Source organism: Phyllobates terribilis, unplaced genomic scaffold (assembly GCF_046119375.1).
Source record: "Phyllobates terribilis strain yellow unplaced genomic scaffold, ASM4611937v1 Scaffold_8__6_contigs__length_399053987, whole genome shotgun sequence".
Taxonomy (NCBI): Eukaryota; Metazoa; Chordata; class Amphibia; order Anura; family Dendrobatidae; genus Phyllobates; species Phyllobates terribilis.
The window spans coordinates 67,344,484-67,352,328 of NW_027362768.1; the positions used below are offsets into that span (position 1 = coordinate 67,344,484).

General features: G+C 42.0%; 5 pseudogenes; all 5 read left to right on the top strand.

Annotated features, from left to right (window-relative positions):
• Positions 1 to 464: 464 nt before the first annotated feature.
• LOC141160318 (U2 spliceosomal RNA) lies at positions 465 to 570 on the top strand (annotated as a pseudogene).
• An 883-nt stretch (positions 571 to 1,453) lies between these two features.
• Positions 1,454 to 1,559, top strand: LOC141160312 (U2 spliceosomal RNA; annotated as a pseudogene).
• An 883-nt stretch (positions 1,560 to 2,442) lies between these two features.
• LOC141160313 (U2 spliceosomal RNA) lies at positions 2,443 to 2,548 on the top strand (annotated as a pseudogene).
• Positions 2,549 to 3,430: 882 nt separating this feature from the next.
• LOC141160392 (U2 spliceosomal RNA) lies at positions 3,431 to 3,532 on the top strand (annotated as a pseudogene).
• Positions 3,533 to 5,430: 1,898 nt separating this feature from the next.
• LOC141160404 (U2 spliceosomal RNA) lies at positions 5,431 to 5,533 on the top strand (annotated as a pseudogene).
• Positions 5,534 to 7,845: the final 2,312 nt, after the last annotated feature.

The window sequence follows — 7,845 nt, forward strand, 5'->3', positions numbered from 1 at the left end:
GTAATGAGTGAATGGAGCAATGAAATAATGCAAGAGAATGGGACAATGGAACAATGGAATAATGCAAGAATGGAAGAATGAACCATCATTGCATGTGTCGTAATGGGCTCCTGGCCTTTATCTGGCTCTGCTGCTGCAGTCAGCTTCAGTCTGAAGGGAGCCTGCAGACTAGGAAGAAGGTGGACTGCTGCTTGTTTGTTCACTAATTAGTTTTTCTCTCCCCAACCCCTTGTCTTGAGGTGCATGGAACAGCGAGGGGGAGTGGAGAATGTGTGAAAATAGGCAGACTTATGCAGATTAAAATGCGTGCGTGGGCTGCAGCTGCAACAAGCAGTAAAGTTGTGGGTTTAAAGATTTCTATTGATGAACAACATGTCTCGCTAAGGGGAGTCTTTGTCCCCTTTCCTACAATGGGTGCCTTCTTGAAGCATGGGTGCAGTCATAGGCCAAAACCAATACAAGTTATCGCTTCTCGGCCTTTTGGCTAACATCAAGTGTAGTACCTGTTCTCATTTAGTATATGTGCTTTGCTTTTACCAATATATAGTATTGTAATGTTATCTATCTATTTATCTATCTATCTATCTATCTATCTATCTATCCATGAATATATTTATCTATCTATCTATCCCTTCCTTCCTGAGAAAAGCTGCACTAATGCATTTGTCCTTTGCTACACCATTGCACACACACCATATTCCTAGTCAGTGGCATTGTTATCAGCTGCTACTCTTTTAACTCAACTGTCCCATCAGTTGGGTGTTGCTGAGTACCACGCATTTAAAAAAAATTTGGGGGCAGCTACGATTTCTTTAGTGAAATGCTGGCTCCCTCTGGTGGAGCACTGACATCTTTAATTTTCTATCTGTGGATTAAAAAAATATATAAATAAGTTTTGTCTGAGATGTTGTTTTAAAAGTGCTACCTATGTCTGTCAACCAGAGCATCCTATTGGTTTTCACCCAGGCAGACAGATTGCTTGCAATAGATGTAATGAGTGAATGGAACAATGGAATAATGCAAGAGAATGGGACAATGGAACAATGGAACAAAGCAAGAATGAAAGAATGGAACATCATTGCATGTGTCATAATGGGCTCCTGGCCTTTATTTGGCTGTGCTGCTGCAGTCAACTTCAGTCTGCAGGGAGCCTGCAGACTAGAAAGAAGGTGGATTGCTGCTTGTTTGTTCACTAATTAGTTTTCCTCTTCCCATCCCCTTGTCTTGAGGTGCATGGAACAGCGGGGGATGAGGAGAATGTGAGAAAATATGCAGACTTATGCAGATTAAAAATGCGTGCGTGGGCTGCAGCTGAACAAGCAGTAAAGTTGTAGGATTTAAGGTGTCTATTGATGAACAACATGTCTTCCAAAGGGGAGTCTAGGTCCCCATTCCTACAATGGGTGCCTTCTTGAAGCCTGGGTGCAGTCATAGGCCAAAACCAATACAAGTTATCGCTTCTCTGCCTTTTGGCTAACATCAAGTGTAGTATCTGTTCTCATTTAGTATATGTGCTTTACTTTTACCAATAAATTGTACTGTAATGTCATCTATCTTTTTATCTATCTATCTATCCACCCATCTATCTTTCTATCTATCTATCTATCTATCTATCTATCCCTTCGCTCCTGAGATAAGCTGCAATAATGCATTTGTCCTTTGCTACACCGTTGCACACACACCATATACCTAGTCAGTGGCCTTGTTATCAGCTGCTACTCTTTTAACTCAACTGTCCCATCAGTTGGGTGTTGCTGAGTACGACACATTTAAAAAAAATTTGGGGGCCTCTACGATTTCTTTAGTGAAATGCTGGCTCCCTCTAATGGAGCACTGACTTCTTTCATTTTCTACCTGTGGATGAAAAAAAAGATATAAAAAAGTTTGGTCTGAGATGTTGTTTTATAGTGCTACCTATGTCTGTCAATCAGAGCATACTATTGGTTTTCACCCAGGCAGACAGATTGCTTGCAATAGATGTAATGAGTGAATGGAGCAATGAAATAATGCAAGAGAATGGGACAATGGAACAATGGAATAATGCAAGAATGGAAGAATGAACCATCATTGCACGTGTCATAATGGGCTCCTGGCCTTTATTTGGCTGTGCTGCTGCAGTCAACTTCAGTCTGCAGGGAGCCTGCAGACTAGAAAGAAGGTGGATTGCTGCTTGTTTGTTCACTAATTAGTTTTCCTCTTCCCATCCCCTTGTCTTGAGGTGCATGGAACAGCGGGGGACGAGGAGAATGTGAGAAAATATGCAGACTTATGCAGATTAAAAATGCGTGCGTGGGCTGCAGCTGAACAAGCAGTAAAGTTGTAGGATTTAAGGTGTCTATTGATGAACAACATGTCTTCCAAAGGGGAGTCTAGGTCCCCATTCCTACAATGGGTGCCTTCTTGAAGCCTGGGTGCAGTCATAGGCCAAAACCAATACAAGTTATCGCTTCTCTGCCTTTTGGCTAACATCAAGTGTAGTATCTGTTCTCATTTAGTATATGTGCTTTACTTTTACCAATAAATTGTACTGTAATGTCATCTATCTTTTTATCTATCTATCTATCCACCCATCTATCTTTCTATCTATCTATCTATCTATCTATCTATCCCTTCGCTCCTGAGATAAGCTGCAATAATGCATTTGTCCTTTGCTACACCGTTGCACACACACCATATACCTAGTCAGTGGCCTTGTTATCAGCTGCTACTCTTTTAACTCAACTGTCCCATCAGTTGGGTGTTGCTGAGTACGACACATTTAAAAAAAATTTGGGGGCCTCTACGATTTCTTTAGTGAAATGCTGGCTCCCTCTAATGGAGCACTGACTTCTTTCATTTTCTACCTGTGGATGAAAAAAAAGATATAAAAAAGTTTGGTCTGAGATGTTGTTTTATAGTGCTACCTATGTCTGTCAATCAGAGCATACTATTGGTTTTCACCCAGGCAGACAGATTGCTTGCAATAGATGTAATGAGTGAATGGAGCAATGAAATAATGCAAGAGAATGGGACAATGGAACAATGGAATAATGCAAGAATGGAAGAATGAACCATCATTGCACGTGTCATAATGGGCTCCTGGCCTTTATTTGGCTGTGCTGCTGCAGTCAACTTCAGTCTGCAGGGAGCCTGCAGACTAGAAAGAAGGTGGATTGCTGCTTGTTTGTTCACTAATTAGTTTTCCTCTTCCCATCCCCTTGTCTTGAGGTGCATGGAACAGCGGGGGATGAGGAGAATGTGAGAAAATATGCAGACTTATGCAGATTAAAAATGCGTGCGTGGGCTGCAGCTGAACAAGCAGTAAAGTTGTAGGATTTAAGGTGTCTATTGATGAACAACATGTCTTCAAAGGGGAGTCTAGGTCCCCATTCCTACAATGGGTGCCTTCTTGAAGCCTGGGTGCAGTCATAGGCCAAAACCAATACAAGTTATCGCTTCTCTGCCTTTTGGCTAACATCAAGTATAGTATCTGTCCTCATTTAGTATATGTGCTTTACTTTTAACAATAAATTGTATTGTAATGTTATCTATCTTTTTATCTATCTATCTATCCATCCATCTATCTATCTATCTATCTATCTATCTATCTATCTATCTATCTATCTATCCCTTCGCTCCTGAGATAAGCTGCAATAATGCATTTGGTCTTTGCTACACCGTTGCACACACACCATATACCTAGTCAGTGGCCTTGTTATCAGCTGCTACTCTTTTAACTCAACTGTCCCATCAGTTGGGTGTTGCTGAGTACCATGCATTTAAAAAAAATTTGGGCTCCTCTATGATTTCTTTAGTGAAATGCTGGCTCCCTCTAATGGAGCACTGACTTCTTTAATTTTCTATCTGTGGAAGAAAAAAAATACATAAAAAAGTTTGGTCTAAGATGTTGTTTTAAAGTGCTACCTATGTCTGTCAACCAGAGCATCCTATTGGTTTTCACCCAGACAGACAGATTGCTTGCAATAGATGTAACGAGTGAATGGAACAATGAATTAATGCAAGAGAATGGGACAATGGAACAATGGAATAATGCAAGAATGGAAGAATGGAACATCATTGCACGTGTCATAATGGGCTCCTGGCCTTTATCTGGCTGTGCTGCTGCAGTCAGCTTCAGTCTGCAGGGAGCCTGCAGACTAGGAAGCAGGTGGACTGCTGCTTGTATGTTCACTAATTAATTTTTCTCTACCCAACCCCATGTCTTGAGGTGCATGGAACAGCGGGGGGAGGGGAGAATGTGTGAAAATAGGCAGACTTATGCAGATTAAAAATGCGTGCATGGGCTGCAGCTGCAGCAAGCAGTAAAGTTGTGGGTTTTAAGGTGTCTATTGATGAACACCATGTCTTCCTAGGGGGAGTCTTTGTCCCCATTCCTACAATGGGTGCCTTCTTGAAGCCTGGTTGCAGTCATAGGCCAAAACCAATTCAGGTTTTCTCTTCTTGGCCTTTTGACTAACATCAAATGTAGTATCTGTTCTCATTTAGTATATGTGCTTTACTTTTACCAATAAATTGTACTGTAATGTCATCTATCTTTTTATCTATCTATCTATCCACCCATCTATCCATCTATCTATCTATCTATCTATCTATCTATCTATCTATCCCTTCGCTCCTGAGATAAGCTGCAATAATGCATTTGGTCTTTGCTACACCGTTGCACACGCACCATATACCTAGTCAGTGGCCTTGTTATCAGCTGCTACTCTTTTAACTCAACTGTCCCATCAGTTGGGTGTTGCTGAGTACCACGCATTTAAAAAAAATTTGGGCTCCTCTATGATTTCTTTAGTGAAATGCTGGCTCCCTCTAATGGAGCACTGACTTCTTTAATTTTCTATCTGTGGAAGAAAAAAAATACATAAAAAAGTTTGGTCTAAGATGTTGTTTTAAAGTGCTACCTATGTCTGTCAACCAGAGCATCCTATTGGTTTTCACCCAGGCAGACAGATTGCTTGCAATAGATGTAACGAGTGAATGGAACAATGAATTAATGCAAGAGAATGGGACAATGGAACAATGGAATAATGCAAGAATGGAAGAATGGAACATCATTGCACGTGTCATAATGGGCTCCTGGCCTTTATCTGGCTGTGCTGCTGCAGTCAGCTTCAGTCTGCAGGGAGCCTGCAGACTAGGAAGCAGGTGGACTGCTGCTTGTTTGTTCACTAATTAGTTTTTCTCTACCCAACCCCATGTCTTGAGGTGCATGGAACAGCGGGGGGAGGGGAGAATGTGTGAAAATAGGCAGACTTATGCAGATTAAAAATGCGTGCATTGTCTGCAGCTGCAACAAGCAGTAAAGTTGTGGGTTTTAAGGTGTCTATTGATGAACAACATGTCTTCCTAGGGGGAGTCTTTGTCCCCATTCCTACAATGGGTGCCTTCTTGAAGCCTGGGTGCAGTCATAGGCCAAAACCAATTCAGGTTTTCTCTTCTTGGCCTTTTGACTAACATCAAGTGTAGTATCTGTTCTCATTTAGTATATGTGCTTTGCTTTTACCAATATATTGAATTAGCTACTGAACCCATTCTACGCCCGGGTGGCGAGCATTTTTATTGGTACATTTTTAATTTTATTAAATTATCCTGCCCCATTTGGTTTAAAGATATCTGCAAATTTGCATAAACAGTGTCTTCAATAAAATGGCGCCGCAGTGTGGTATGCACACGTGCTGACTCCAGTGCCTCACTGCAAAGGCGCCACCCATCCGGGCCAGCATATATAAGATGTACTGAGAATACAGGGGGTGTACTCACTTACGCTGAACACTGTATATAACGTACTGAGAAATCAGGAGGTGTACTCACTTATGCTGAGCCCTGTATGTATAACGTACTGAGAATAAAGTGGGGTGTACTCACTTATGCTGAGCGCTGTATGTATATCGTAATGAGAATAAGGGGGGTGTACTCACTTACGCTGAGTGCTGTATGTTTAAAGTACTGAGAATACAGGCGGCGTACTCACTTACGCTGAGCGCTATATGTATAACGTACTGAGAATACAGGGACGTGTACTCACTTATGCTGAGCACAGTATGCATAACGTACTGAGAATACAGGGGGGTGTACTCACTTATGCTGAGCGCTGTATGTATAACGTACTGAGAATACAGGGGGGTGTACTCACTTATGCTGAGCACTGTATGTATAAAGTACTGAGAATACAGGGGGGTGTACTCACTTACGCTGAGCACTGTATGTATAACGTACTGAGAATACAGGGGGGTGTACTCACTTATGCTGAGCCCTGTATGTATAACATACTGAGAAAACAGAGGGGTGTACCCACTTACGCTGAGCGCTGTATATAAGGTACTAAGAATACAGGGGGGTGTACTCACGTACGCTGAGCGCTATATGTATAAAGTACTAAGAATACAGGGGCGTGTACTCACTTACGCTGAGCGCCGTATATTTAATGTTCTGATAATACAGGAGTGTACTCACTTATACTGAGCGCTGTATATATAAGGTACTGAGATCACAGGGGGGTGTACTCACTTATGCTGAGTCCTGTATGTATAATGTACTGAGATTACAGGGGGGTGTACTCACATATGCTGAGCGCTGTATATATAACATACTGAGAATACAGGGGGTGTATTAACTTACGCTGAGCACTGTATGCATAACGTACTGAGAATACAGGGGGTACTCACTTATGCTGAGCCTTGTATGTAAAATATACTGAGAATACAGTGGGGTGTACTCACTTACGCTGAGTGCTGTATGTATAACGTACTGAGAATACAGGGGGGTGTACCCACTTACGCTGAGCGCTGTATGTATAACGAACTGAGAATACAGGGGGGTGTACTCACTTACGCTGAGCGCTGTGTGTATAACTTCCTGAGAATACAGGGGGTGTACTGATTTAAGCTGAGCACTGTATGTATAACGTACTGAGAATACATTGGGGTGTACTCACTTATACTGAGCGCTGTATTTATAATGTACTGAGAATACAGGGGGTTTTACGCACTTATGCTTAGCGTTGTATGTATAACGTACTGAGAATACAGGGGCATGTACTCACTTATGCTGAGCACTGTATGTTATAATACTGAGAATACAGGGGGGTGTACTCACTTATGCTGAGCACTGTATGTAAAACGTACTGAGAATACAGGGGGGTGTACTCACTTATGCTGAGCGTTGTATGGACAACGCACTGAGAATACAGGGGGTGCACTCACTTATGCTGAGTGCTGTATGTATAACGTACTCAGAATACAGGGGGGTGTACTCACTTATGCTGAGCGTTGTATGTATAACGTACTGAGAATACAGGGGCGTGTACTCACTTATGCTGAGCGCTGTATGTATAATGTACAGAGAATACAGGTGGGTGTACTCACGCTGAGCACTGTATGTATAAAGTACTGAGAATATAGGGGTGTGTACTCACTTATGCTGAGCACTGTATGTATAATGTACTGAGAATACAGGGGGGTGTACTCACTTACGCTGAGCACTGTATGTATAACGTACTGAAAATACAGGGTGGTGTACTCACTTACGCTGAGCACTGTATGTATAACGTACTGAGAATACAGAAGGGTGTACTCACTTACGCTGAGCGCTGTATGTATAAGGTAATGAGAATACAGGGGGGTGTACTCATTAACGCTAAGCGCTATATGTATAACATATTGAGAATACAGGGGCGTGTACTCACTTACGCTGAGTGCTGTATATATAACATACTGAGCATATAGGGGGGTGTACTCACTTACGCTGAGCACTGTATGTATAACGTACTGATAACACAGGGGGGTGTACTCACTTACGTTGAGGGCTGTATGTATAACGTACTGAGAATACAGGGGGTTGTACTCA